Below are 15,033 nucleotides of genomic sequence, written 5' to 3' on the forward strand. Positions count from 1 at the left end.
GATTGCACATTGCACCAGTAAGAGCAGAGTGTGAAGGTTCAATTAGCAGGGTAAGAGCACAGTTTTGCTCAAAATATTGAAATGCACACAACATTATGGGTGATATACCAGAAAAGAGGACAAATTGTTGGTGCACGTCTTGCTGGCGCATCTGTGACCAAGACAGCAAGTCTTTGTGATGTATCAAGAGCCACGGTATCCAGGGTAATGTCAGCATACCATCAAGAAGGATGAACCACATCCAACAGGATTAACTGTGGTTGCAAGAGGAAGCTGTCTGAAAGGGATGTTCGGGTGCTAACCCGGATTGTATCCAGAAAACATAAAACCACGGCTGCCCAAATCACGGCAGAATTAAATGTGCACCTCAACTCTCCTGTTTCCACCAGAACTGTCCGTCGGGAGCTCCACAGGGTCAATATACACGGCTGTGCTGCTATAGCCAAACCTTTGGTCACTCATGCCAATACCAAACGTCGGTTTCAATGGTGCTGATGAGTCCACCTTTACTGTTTTCCCCACATCTGGGAGAGTTACGGTGTGGAGAAGCCCCAAAGAAGCGTACCACCCAGACTGTTGCATGCCCAGAGTGAAGCATGGAGGTGGATCAGTGATGGTTTGGGCTGCCATATTATGGCATTCTCTTGGCCCAATACTTGTGCTAGATGGGCGCGTCACTGCCAAGGACTACTGAACCATTCTTGAGGACCATGTGCATCCAATGGTTCAAACATTGTATCCTGAAGGTGGTGCCGTGTATCAGGATGACAATGCACCAATACCAGAATCAGAATCAGAATCAGAAAAGCTTTATTGCCAAGTACGTTTTTGGACATACAAGGAATTTGTTTTGGCGTAGTCAGTGCAATACAATACAAATTAAACAGTATAAATATATCTACAATATAATATAAATATATGTGCACAGTTTTAAGTGAGTGAGAGTAAATATAGAGCAGTATAAGATGCAAGAGCAATACAACAGTGCAGGTGATCATTGTGCAAGTATGGCAGTGCAAGTAAAGCAGGAGTCCAAGCTGAGCGTTAATGTAACGCATAGAGTTACAGTTTACAAGTGTCCTGTCAGCAAAAAAAAAGGGGGGGGAGGGGGGGGGGGGGTGTCAGTGTGGTTTCCGGGCTTTGTTAACAAGGCTGGTGGCAGATGGGAAAGAACTGTTCTTGTGGCGTGAGGTTTTGGTCCGGATGGACCGCAGCCTCCTGCCAGAGGGGAGAGTTTCAAAGAGTCTGTGACCGGGGTGGGAGGGATCAGCCAGAATCTTCCCTGCCCGCTTCAGGGTCCTGGAGGTGTACAGTTCCTGGAGCGACAGTAGACTGCAGCCAATCACCTTCTCAGCAGACCGAATGACACGCTGCAGCCTGCCCTTATCCTTGGCTGTAGCAACGGCGTACCAGATGGTGATGGAGGAGGTGAGGATGGACTCAATGATGGCTGTGTAGAAGTGCACCATCATAGTCCTTGGCAGGTTGAATTTTTTCAGCTGCCGCAGGAAGAACATCCTCTGCTGGGCTTTCTTGATGAAGGAGCTGATGTTTGGCTCCCACTTGAGATCCTGGGAGATGATGGTTCCCAGGAAGCGGAAAGATTCCACAGTGTCAATTGTGGAGTCACAGAGGGTGATGGGGGCAGGTGGGGCTGGGTTCTGCCTGAAGTCCACAACCATCTCCACTGTCTTTAGAGCGTTGAGCTCAAGGTTGTTCTGGCTGCACCAGTCCAACAGATGGTCCACCTCCCATCTGTACTCGTCACCATCAGAGATGAGTCCGATCAGGGTGGTGTCGTCTGCAAACTTCAGAAGCTTGACAGACTGGTGACTGGAGGTGCAGCTGTTGGTGTACAGGGAGAAGAGCAGAGGAGAGAGAACACAGCCTTGGGGGGAACCGGTGCTGATGGTCAGGGAGTCAGAGACGTGCTTCCCCAGCCTCACGCACTGCTTCCTGTCAGACAGGAAGTCAGTTATCCACCTACAGGTGGAGTCGGGCACACTCAGCTGGGAGAGCTTCTCCTGGAGCAGAGCTGGGACGATGGTGTTGAAGGCAGAGCTGAAATCCACAAACAGGATCCTGGCATAGGTTCCTGTGGAGTCCAGGTGCCGGAGGATGAAGTGAAGGGCTAGGTTGACTGCATCATCTACAGACCTGTTGGCTCTGTAGGCAAACTGCAGGGGGTCCAGGAGGGAGTCGGTGATGTCTTTTAGGTGTGAGAGCACAAGGCGCTCAAAGGACTTCATCACCACAGAGGTCAGGGCGACGGGTCTGAAGTCATTAAGCCCTGTGGTCCTTGGCTTTTGGGAACAGGGACGATGGTGGAGGACTTGAAGCAGGCTGGCACATGACATGTCTCCAGTGAGGTGTTAAAAATGTCTGTGAAGACTGGAGACAGCTGATCAGCGCAGTGCTTCAGGCTGGCTGGTGAGACAGAATCCGGACCAGCAGCTTTCCGGGGGTTCTGTCTCCTGAAGAGTTTGTGTATGTCCCTCTCCTGGATGGAAAGAGCCGTCCTCGGCATGGGTAGGGGGCTGGTGGGGGGGAACTTCAGGGTGGGGGTTGGAGGTGCCAAGGCCCCTCTTGAGGTTGGAGAGATGGGGGTGGTGGATTGTGGCTGCAGCTGTTGGGGGGCGTCGTGGGGGATGGTTGCAGGACTGTCCCTTTGTCTTTCAAAGCGGCAGTAGAACTCGTTCAGGTCGTTGGCGAGGCGTCGGTCGTTGATGGAGTGGGGGGCTTTCGGCTTGTAGTTGGTGATTTGTTTGAGCCCTTTCCAGACAGACGCAGAGTCGTTGGCTGAGAACTGGTTTTGGAGCTTCTCAGAGTACAGTCGTTTGGCCTCTTTCACTGCCTTGCCAAACTTGTACTTTGCCTCTCTGTATATGTCTTTGTCCCCACTCCTGAAGGCCTCTTCCTTATCCAGTCTTAACCTTCTGAGTTTAGCTGTGAACCAGGGTTTGTCGTTGTTGTAACTCACCCTGGTGCATGATGGTACACAGCTGTCCTCACAGAAGCTGATGTAGGAAGTCACAGCCTCTGTGTACTCGTCCAGACTGTTGGTAGTAGTCCTGAACACATCCCAGTCTGTACAGCCTAAACACGCCTGGAGATTCTCCACAGCCTCACTGCTCCACTTGGGCTGTGGGCTTACACACAGCAAGACTGGTGAAAGATTGGTTTGATGAACATGAAAGTGAAGTTGAACATCTCCCATGGCCTGCACAGTCACCAGATCTAAATATTATTGAGCCACTTTGGGGTGTTTTGGAGGAGCGAGTCAGGAAACGTTTTCCTCCACCAGTATCACGTAGTGACCTGGCCACTATCCTGCAAGAAGAATGGCTTAAAATCCCTCTGACCACTGTGCAGGACTTGTATATGTCATTCCCAAGACAAATTGACGCTGTATTGGCCGCAAAAGGATGCCCTACACCATACTAATAAATTATTGTGGTCTAAAACCAGGTGTTTCAGTTTCATTGTCCAACTCCTGTATACTTAGCTAATAAGAGAAATAAACTGTTAAGCCAAAGTTTAGTTTATATGGGTATAAAATTGTTACACTTGGTTACAAAATAGGGCCTCCAAGTGAGAAAAGAGATAAACTGACCAAATGCCACTGATGATAAATATCAAATGTGAAAAAGAAACAGGAGACAATATGTAACTTAAAATAGTTTTGAATAGGAAGTCCAGTTTTTTTCAATTCCGTGTACACACTTGTGATGGAAATTCTTGCAATAAGCATTCCACAGTGTATGACCTTTGGGTTACCTTACTCCTATGAACATCTGTGTTAGTGAAGGAAGCTGTAAAAGCCATTATCAGAAGTTTAATGGTTAAAACCCACAGTTAGGATGATGTGTTGGGAAGGACAAATGGGTTCCTAGATAACTTCGTCACCTCTGAACCCGAGAAGGGTCTGGGGTCATAAAACACAGACTCTTTGAAGTTGAGATAACACTGTCATGTTCTGGTATAAATACTGTGTGTAAATGTTGATCGGGGCTCTGCTCAACTGACTTGCTCGGTGACAGAGCCATTCAAACGCTGAATGCCTTTGAATAAAACTTATAAAGACAAAGTCCGGATTTTCTCTTGTTATGAGTCAACTTCTACCCACTTTGATAATAAAATTCCACAACACACTTTAAATGAATTTATAGAAAATATTTTAGAATAAGGCAGATAACAAACAATCATCCGCCTTTTTTTCTCTTCAGTGCGCTGCTCTTAATAAGTTCGGAACACGGATGACTTCTTTCAGTGTTTTGTTGAGATCAGCAGACATTCCTTTTGCATGCCAGCATGTGTTGATGAATAAAACAGTGATCCCACATTATGTCCTCACCAGCTGCCTCTTAAAATTGCTTAGCATTTTCGCAGTTACTGCCTCTCATATTTGCAGCCCTATCAGCAGTTTTGCCTTTACAGTTGCTCCAGTCCAGCCTGCTTTTTGTAACCACCTAGTGGTTAGATGCACAAAATAACTGCTTACCTGTCATCCCAGTAGAAACAGTTGAGCAGCATAACAGGTTCTCTATGAACTATTTTCCCCACACACCCTCAAAGCTGAGCAGTCTTTCTTCACCCAGTTCCTCTATGTTGTGTTTGCCCGGTCTTTTTAGAGGTTGCACATCCATGATCATCTAAGTTTTTGACATCGTTATTTATTGTTGATGCTTTTTGATCAAACTTTAGGCTTGCTTAAGGCACTGTAGTTTGGCTACCATCAATTGTACCATGGTCCTTTAGTTAATTTACAGTCTTAACAGCTTAATTAATAACTAGGTTATTAGTGATATATTAGTCATTTATTAAGGGATCCTTCTTGTAAAGTGGTACCAATATTATCTTATTAACCCTAAAAAGAGGATGCTGGCAGAAAAGGTAGAGATTATTTGAGTCAGGAATGTGTTCAAGCGACCATATCTTGGTGAGACAAATATTCTCCCATTCTTTCCCACCTTGAAGAAAAAAAAATCTGATTTAAACTTTCTCTTCCACAACTTCTGTTTTGGCCTTGCCCTACATCTGTGCGGTCCCGTCTTCAACTCTTGTGGGGATTTGGGTTCTTCTCTTCCACATTAGTTGGGGTTGGCAAACTCAATTGGCTGCTTTTCCACATAAACAACTCTCCCACTGGCGTGATTACTCATCATAACAGAGGATAAAAAGCCCCCGACATCCCAGCAGATATCAGTTAGTCAACGTGGCATCTGAAACCAGCATTGGAAAAGGCAACAAGTTCTGCCTCAGGGAGAGGTTGTAATACCAAAAGCAATCAAAAACATTTTGGAGCTGATCTTAGGAATAAAATATTCAGTTTAAAACTGAGCTAGAGTTTCTTCTGTAATTAAATTTTCATTTATGTTGATCCAAAGCAATTTTTCAGATCCTTAAACATGTAAGTGGCAGCACAAGGAACATTGTGTGCCCCTCATTTATACCTTTACAGCAATAATAGATTGAGAAAACTTTCTCCAAGCACTACCAATCAGTCAACAATTAGATGAGTAAATCTAAAAAGAACACTTTTTTCGTTTTTAGTAGCATGTTTTTAGTTGTTTGATCTACCCCTGACAATTTATATCATATACAATATACATATGCAACTAAAGTATTGTTTTTTTAGGATGATCAAAGCAATGCTTGACTTCCTGTTTCCTCTGGCATTAAAAAGACATTTCAATTATTCCAAATATAAAAGACAAGAGAACATGCTGCTGTTGTAAGGATGACATGAGTTGATAACACGAGTCGGAAAATTGCTATGAGCAAATTGCTACCATGCCCACATTTTTGCGTACAGTTTCTTGTTAACACAAATAGTGAAAAGTGGCAGCACAAGGAACATTGTGTGCCCCTCATTTATACCTTTACAGCAATAATAGATTGAGAAAACTTTCTCCAAGCACTACCAATCAGTCAACAATTAGATGAGTAAATCTAAAAAGAACACTTTTTTCGTTTTTAGTAGCATGTTTTTAGTTGTTTGATCTACCCCTGACAATTTATATCATATACAATATACATATGCAACTAAAGTATTGTTTTTTTAGGATGATCAAAGCAATGCTTGACTTCCTGTTTCCTCTGGCATTAAAAAGACATTTCAATTATTCCAAATATAAAAGACAAGAGAACATGCTGCTGTTGTAAGGATGACATGAGTTGATAACACGAGTCGGAAAATTGCTATGAGCAAATTGCTACCATGCCCACATTTTTGCGTACAGTTTCTTGTTAACACAAATAGTGAACAAACAAATCCAAGGCGACAACTTCAGTCATCTAGAGGGGGCGATGATGTAGTTCAAAATGCGCATCATAATTGAGAAGAAAGTAGAGTTGAGTGACTTTGAACGGGGCATTGTTGTTGGTACAAGACAGGCTGGTCGAAGTATCCCAGCAACTACTGATCTACTGGGATTTTTATGCACAACCATCTCTCAGGTTTAAAGAATGAAACAGAATTTCAAATGACCCGTATGTTACAACCCAGGTATTCACAATAGCGTCTTTAAATGCACAAAACAACAAGCAGATGAGCTACAGCAGCAGAAATCCACAGGATATGCCACTCTTTTATTCAAAGAACAGAAAACTGAGGCTACAATTGACACAGGCTCACCAACATTGAACAATAAAAGATAAAAATTGTTGTCTGGTCCAATGAGTCTGGAATAAGGTCAAAATTTGGCTCAAACAAGCTGTGCGGTGTCAATGGTTTAGACTGGTGGTGGTGCTGTAACAATATGGGAGATATTTTCTCTGGACATGTTTGGGCCAGAGAAAAATAAATTAAGGCAGTTCTGAAGGCAAAAAGAGGTTCAACCCAGTACAATTAAGGGGTACCTAATACAGTGGCCAGTGAGTGTATAGTTCATAGGAATTCAGAGACAAACCAAGGTGACGTTAAGCTTCAATGTTTAAATGATGTGTTTCATAAAAACTGCGTTTATGACTGATGTGTAAAGAAAGTTTGAGCTAGTGTGTCTCTGGTGAACTTGGCTTTTCTTAAGGACTTGAGAGACCTGATAAAAACTATATGAGACTCCCTTTTGTGCTTGACTCTAAACTACAATCTGACAATCCTTGTTCACTGCAGTGGGTTTGGAAAATGTTCTGAGAGCTTAATAACCAAAACTGTGGTGCAGTTGTTTAAAATGGATAAATTTAGCAGCTGGGTGCATGAGAAGTTTGCATATCTTCTCAAATGTGAGCAAAGAGCCAGGAAACTACAAAGAGCTGAGCCTGTGCTGAGCAGTTGATTTTACTTATGAGCTGAAAAGCCCTGAGCAACTCAGTGACAACACACTGAGCAAAAGATACAGAGAGGCACACAAAAAGAGAGATGATTCAAGAGAACGGGAAGACTGGGACACAAACAGAGAAGAGAAACATAAGGAAACAGACCTAAGGGGACGGATACTTACTTACATAAAGAAACGCATCAAGTATTGAAGAGATTCAGATCTTTGCACTGTGCTTTCTGCCCATCGCTGAACCCTATTTTATTGTTCTACACATTTTCATGCTTATTCGTCAATTTGCTGCATTCACTGCTGCTATTTGTCATACCTTTTTGAAGCCATGAACAAAATGCACGGTTTCACACGTCTCGCAGAGAGACAGGGGGTGGGAAGAAAAACAAAGCAAATCTGAGACAGCAACACTTTGAGCTGCAACTATCTCTGACTGTGTATTCTACAGCTGTCAAGTGTTGTTGTTTTAATTGGAGCCCAACTCGGCTTGTTGCAGCAGTCAGGTCCTCTCAACCCGACCTCAAAAACAACAGCCACTCAGCCTCTCAGCTTATCCGACCGCACACTACGGCACGCAGAAGGAGACATCTGCAGGGAGGGAAATTGAGACTAAGATGCAATGACAGAGATTATTTGGAGTGCATAAAATACATAGAATGAAGAGTTGAGTAAATTGGTTAAACAATTGGAAAGTGGTACAAAAAATATTAAACTTTTGCATGAAGAAAAGTTGGTTTGCTGGCAGGGATTCTTCACTTCAGCTCTCCATATCTTAAAACTGGACATCAGTTCATTTAACCACTGTCTTCCACTTATCCGAGATAGGATCGCGCGGGTTATAGGCCCAGGAGGGAAACCCAGACATCCTTCTCCCTGGTAGGATGTGGGGATCCCAAGGTGTTCCCAAGCCAGAAAGGATAAATGGTCCCTCCACAGAGTTGCGGATCTGCCCTGTGGTCTTCTCCCACTATAATGTGCCCATGAAATGTTTATGTTGGGCCTGTTTCCTCCCCGCCACACTCCCTGTCGGTGGCTGGTGTCTCTGTTCACTGGTGTATTGGCGGTCCTGATGTTCGGAGCTGGGTGCTTTGGTGTGTGCCAGCTCACTCCCGGTGGCTGCTTGCTGGGACCTGGGCCCCCCGGCTCTGTCGGGCCTCTGCTTGGGGGCTCATGTGACATGGGGCCTTCGGTCTTTGGGTCTCTGGGCCCATGGCTGGATCTTCTCTGGCATAGATGGCTGCCGGCTGGGCCAGTGGGCTCGTCGCTGCAGGTCCTTGGGGATTCTGCACTGTGGCTGCTGGTTGGTTCCCCTGGGACTCTCCCCTGCTCTTCTCTGGGGGGTGGGCGGTAGTCCTGGCAGTGGTCCTCCCGGGATTCCCTGCTCTATGCTCTGGGGGCGCTCTGGATGTCTGTGGCTCAGATCTCCTCTGTGTCTGTCTCAGGTCCAGGGGGGCAGGTCTTTGGCTCCTCACACTTGCTATTGCATAGTTTTATGGAGAAATCTTATATACACAAGCATGCTCACACTTACACCCACAGGTGTTTGGATTCAGGTGTTAACAGATACACTGATGTTCTATATTGAGCTGCAGTTACCACTAAATACATCTTGCATTCATTAGCACTTTTCGATAACATTGCTGTTGTTATATATGTTTTTGCAGGTGTAGAAACAGTCTTCTAAGGGGTAGGGGATTATGATCATGATTACTGATTATAAATATTTATCAAAATTTATAAATAAAAATTTACTGGTCGGTCTACGTTCCTACCCTCACCTATGGCCATGAACTTTGGGTCATGACCGAAAGAACGAGATCCTGGATACAAGCGGCTGAAATGAGTTTCCTCCGTAGGGTGGCCGGGCACTCCCTTAGAGATAGGGTGAGGAGCTCGGCCATCCGGGAGGGGCTCGGAGTAGAGCCGCTGCTCCTCCACATCGAGAGGAGCCAGTTGAGGTGGCTCGGGCATCTATACCGGATGCCTCCTGGACGCCTTCCTCGGGAGGTGTTCCAGGCACGTCCCACCGGGAGGAGGCCCAGGGGACGGCCCAGGACACGCTGGAGGGACTATGTCTGTCGGCTGGCCTGGGAACGCCTTGGGCTCCCCCTGGAGGAACTGGAGGAGGTGTCTGGAGAGAGGGACGTCTGGGCGTCTCTGTTGAGTCTGCTGCCCCCGCGACCCGGTCCCGGATAAGCGGAAGACGACGAGTACGAGTACGAGTACGAGTACGAGTATAAATAAAAATAATAATTCCGAAGAAATAAATTCTAACCAAAAACAATTTTATATGAATAGAGATCAGAGATACACTCTGGTGGTGTGATTATTGGGCTCACAGCACGTAATAATTAAAATTAGTTAACTATCATTAAAAATGGATAATTATTAACCAAAACCATGCCTAATGTCACCGTATTATCAACCAAATTGTGTGGAACACTAACCTTATCTTTACAGATAATCACTCTTACACAAAATAAACACAAACGCTGTCTCTTTATTTATGTGAAAATCAATTAAACCAATTGTCCCTCTTACAAATGACTATTCTGGTCAACAACTTCCACCTAATTAAGCATGCCCTATTCTACAAAAGAGTTGCATTACTAACTAAAAATAATAAAAACAGAAAATATATATGCAGAGTGTCTATGAAGATCAAACCAGCAGTTTATAGACAAATGAGCATAACAATTTGGATTAAATTAGAAAGTGGAACAATACCAGTACACGGTGAAGCCTTCCTTTGTTGATGCATCTCGATTGCAGCTGTCATATGGTAGAACCCTAGGAACACACCCCAGACGCAGAACGTCTAGCAGCTGGCCCCTTAGCCACTAGCAGCTTATAGCCCCAAATCTCAAACAAAGGGTCGTAAAACTCTGAGGCGGGAGCTTGGTGGAAAGCCCCCAAGGCTTATAAAATGATGGAACAATGAAGTGACCAGGCCACAAGGCCTAGACCACAGACTGCAGTTTGCCTCGAATGAAAAGCTTCTAAAAGTTCAACTTTAACCCCTGGCTGATTAGTAATCAGCAGGATGGAAACACACCCAAACCTGTTGAGCACAACCATGCTTCGCAGTCCAACAGTATTCAGACAGCAAATCAAAACTATTCTAGAATTGCACTTGTCAAAATAAGGTGAGATCTTTCCATGTAATCCATGCAACATTTATTAACTGCTCACAGTTAAATCCATAAAAATTACAATAAATATCCTTATGTGTAATCCTTCCAACAATTATTAAAATACACAGTTGAAGCAGTAGAGAGTGAAACAAGCATATTCTCATTTTCTGGGACTGAGAGACTGGCGAGGCCTGTGTGGAGCCACATTTTGAAGTGTAACCAAGGAAATGATGTATAATGATTTTCCATTTTCTGCCAGTATTAAATGAAATAAGTAATCTTTGATTATCAAGTTAAAAGACGTATGATTGAAATATGATTGCGAACTGATAATTAAAGTAAAAAACATTAAGGTTTAAAATTCTCAATCAGCTCTATATGAAAGAGATATAATGTTGATAATTTGTGATGTGTGAATAAAAAGAATGAAGTGATGGTTTTGTAACTGTGTTTTAAAGTAAATGCAGAAAGCTGAGAATGGAATGTGTAATGCTGTGTAAAGTTTAAGACTGAGCAGATTAGGGAGAGAACTGTAGGATGACTAGGAGTGACGAGAGCCACTTGTATGCTGACAGTGAACCTTTTGAAGACCAGCGCAAGGAAGGGAGGATGAGATTACAGCCAGCTACGTGGCTATTACTGGAATCTTCAAGGCCAAAAAACTACACCAGAAAGTCACGATGACCATGACTAAGTATTGAGCAATAACTGAGAAGACTAACAAATGGCTGACCAGTGAGAGCATCTGCACTATAAAAGCATTGCCAAAAAAGGGAACTGCGGTTGTTTCCTTGCAGAAGACCAGCGAACAAGATCGGACGGAGAAAAGAAGCTTAGATGGAAAAGGAACAGAGAGACAGCCCAGCTGATCGACTGCATTAAAAGGAGGATCAACCCATGCTCCCTGGAAAGACTGTGCCTCAAAATTAAGAATCTGATTTCATCTAAAGCCTTTTTATCCAGACAACAAAGTGAACTTGATCGGTGAACTGCTGATTGCTCTAAGTTTCAGGCTTCTGGAAGTCCTGAATCAACCTCATTTATGTTTCCAGGGTTTCCTTAAACTCTTCAGCCTCTGGAAGCTACTGTCTTCTGAAACATATGACAACAAAGTTCCTGTTTAACCATCGAAACCTGGAGCATCAGTGCCTGCCACTTAAAGGAAGAAAACAGAAGATTAAGTTGTATTTCCTTCAAGAAATCACTCGTTGTTACCAGAAGAAACATCTCCATCAGGTGCATGGATGAGCCTCCGTCTTCAAAGCCACTCCAAACTCACTAGTTTCAGCATCAGGGAAAGACAGGTTGAGTTGATTGATTCATTTCTATTATTGAAATTATTTTGTGTGGCTGAATTTAAGCTGTTACTGACCTCTGCATAAGCGTTACTAATTAAAGAAAGCATATAAAATTCTAGATAAATCGTGGGCATTCAATTATTTGAGTCACCTTATTTTTGATTCTTCGTTGGTGGTAAAAAGTCTTGTTGCCTGGTTCTAAGAACTTTTAGGAGGTTTTTATAGGTTGCCTTGGCCAAGTTTGTTAAAACAGCGCCCTTGGGGCTCATGCCGAGTCACTAAAATTAACCTAGCCCATATACCAAGAGCCAGTTGTAAAATTAGGGAATGAGCAACCGTTAACAGAAGTGACTGTCGAAGTGTGAATGACTGCTGTGGGCTACTCAGTTGTCCAGACCTCCAGTTGAAGAAGGGCGAGACTTTTGTATGAAGGCTGTCAGAGGCTAGGTGAGTCATTTCCCGACACCAGCTTAAACAGAACTTTCAGTTGACCTGCTTAGTAAGACCTTTCAGGATTAGGGAAGTCCGGACTCGTTGGATGGAAAGCTGGATTGAGCAATCCCCTTAGAAATAGGGAAGTAGGAGGGAGGTGTTAGCTCATCGGACAACAAAACACTGCTCAAGGTGGCAGCAGGTTGGACTAGCTCTGTTACTTTTTATTCTGATTATTTCTTTTTAACAGCACACATTCCTCTTGTGGTGGATTAAATTGACATTTTTTGGATGATTTTCCTCTCCGGTTATAGATGCTGTGCAGCTGGAAGTATTTTTGGTGATACTTTTTAACTTTTGAACATTTGTTATGGTGCGTCACAAAGGTAACGGGGTTGTTTTTTTTACAACCTGGAGCAGCTGATTAATATCTCAAAAGCTCAAATAATACATTGACTACAACCCCAAATCCCTGATGAGTTGGAAGGGAGACGCCGTGGATGCAGAGCAGAAGCAGAGACAAGGAGGAACTTTAAACCATCTCTTCCATCGATTATGATGGGCAATGTGAGATCGTTGGCAAACACGTTGGATGAACTCCAAGTCCTACAATGGACCCTGCCAGAGTACCGGGTATGTAGTATTTTGTGTTTTTCTGAGACATGGTTGCAGGATCTTATCCCCGACTCCAGAGTCTCTCTGCCAGGCTTTTTAACCATACGAGCAGACAGTGATTTAAAGAGGAGCGGCAAACGTAAAGGAGGTAGACCGGCAGTACTTGTGAACAACAGATGGTGTCATCCAGGACATGTTACTGTGAAGTGTCATCTCTGCAGTCCATATAATGAACTGTTAGCAGTAAGTTTTTGTCCATATTATTTACCCGTAGAGTCCTCAGTGTTATTTTTCGCAACAGTATACATTCCACCTTCCGCTGTTGCCGACACTGCATGTGATGCCTTCAGCTCAGTTGTTGCCAAGTTACAGACACAACACCCCAATGTGTTTGTGGCAATATCCGGTGATTTTAACCACGCTTCACTCTCTGCAACACTTCCAGTATTGCAACCGTTTGTCAGCTGCTCTACCAGAGACAACAAAATGTTGGATTTGTTTTATATGCAAATGTCAAGGACTCATACATCTCTACAGCAAGACATCCTCTAGGCAAATCAGATCTTGTTCAGAGGCAACCTGTAATAAAAAGAACTGTGAGAAGATGGTCACAGGAAGAAGAAGCTCTGCAAGGTTGCTTTGAGGATACAAACTGGGATGCACTGTGCCAGCCACATGGAGAGGACATCAATGCCATCATTTGTCGTTGACTATATAAACATCTGTGTGGATACCACCATCCCCACCAGAACGGTGAGATGCTTCCCCAATAACAAACCTTGGACCACCAGTGACCTGAAGGACTTGCTTAACAAGTAAAAAAGAGCCTTCAGAGAGGGAGAATGCGAATTATTGAGGAGTATACAGAAGAAACTTCAAGTCAAGATAAGAGACAGCAAGCCGGTGTACAAGAAGAAGCTGGAGAGCAAGCTCCAGCAAAATAATATCAGAGATGTGTGGTCAGGGATGAAGAAGATCACAGGCTTCATGCAGAAGGATGATCAGACCGATGGAGGTCTGGACAGAGCCAAGGAACTGAACATGTTCTTCAATAGGTTCAATTCAGAAACAAGCTGAGCATCCTCCTCTCCTGCTCACAGCCAATCAGACACCCCACCCTCATATGACCCCCAGCTTTCCTGTCACATCTCAAATGTTTTATCTTCCACCTCACCCATGGAGCGTTCTGCTTCTACATGCTTGCCTTCAACCAAATCAGAAGAGTCCGATGCTCCCTTTGCTTCCACCTTCCACCTGTGTGTCTCAAGACGTCTGGTCAAGCGACAACTGCAAAGACTGGACCAAATAAGGCTGCAGGTCCACATGGTGTCAGCCCTAGAGTCCTGAAGGCATGTGCAGAGCAGCTCTTCAACCTTAGCCTGGCACAGAAGAAGGTTCCAGTGTTGTGGAAGACGTCCTGTCTTGTTCCGTTTCCAAAGAAAACTCACCTATGAGTCCTCAATGGCTATGATCCATTGCCCTGACATCCCACATCATGAAGGTCCTAGAGAGAGTCATATTGGCCCATCTGAATAGCAGCACTGTAAGGATCATGTTCTTTGATTTCTCCAGAACATTTAACACAATTCAACCTGATTTTCTTTGTCAGAAACTCCAGAAGCCTGAGGTGGAGGCCTCAACAATCTCCTGGATCAAATGCTACCTGACAAACACACCACAGTTTGTCAGACTAACCAGGTAGTCAGCAGCACAGGAGCACCACAGGGGATGGTACTCTCACCATTCCTTTTCACTCTGTACTCCTCAGACTTCCAGTACAAGACAGACTCCTGTCATCTGCAGAAATACTCGGATGATTCTGCAGTTGTGGGGTGGATCACAGATGGACAAGAAGCTGAGTACAGGGAGCTGGTGGACCGCTTTGTGGCATGTTGTGGAAACAATCATCTCATCTTGAATGTGAATAAAGCAAAGGAGATGAATGTAGATTTTACAAGAAACAAGAACAGGTCAAACACTATTTCCATCATGGGAGAAGAAGTGGAGATGGTGGAGGAGTATAAATACCTTGGTGTTCACCTAGACAACAGACTGGAGTGGAGATGCAACTGTGAAGCCATCTACAAGAAAGGACAGAGCAGACTGTACTTCTTGAGGAAGCTTAGGTCCTTCAGTGTTTGCAGCAAGATGGTGCATATCTTCTATAAGTCTGTTGTGGAGAGTGTGGTCTCTTCTGCCATCATCTGCTGGGATAGCAGGGACTTGAAAAAAACTCAACAAGCTAATAAAGAAGGCTGGCTCTGTTCTGGGGACTCATATGGA

The sequence above is a fragment of the Girardinichthys multiradiatus genome, chromosome X (genome assembly GCF_021462225.1).
Source record: "Girardinichthys multiradiatus isolate DD_20200921_A chromosome X, DD_fGirMul_XY1, whole genome shotgun sequence".
Lineage (NCBI taxonomy): Eukaryota > Metazoa > Chordata > Actinopteri > Cyprinodontiformes > Goodeidae > Girardinichthys > Girardinichthys multiradiatus.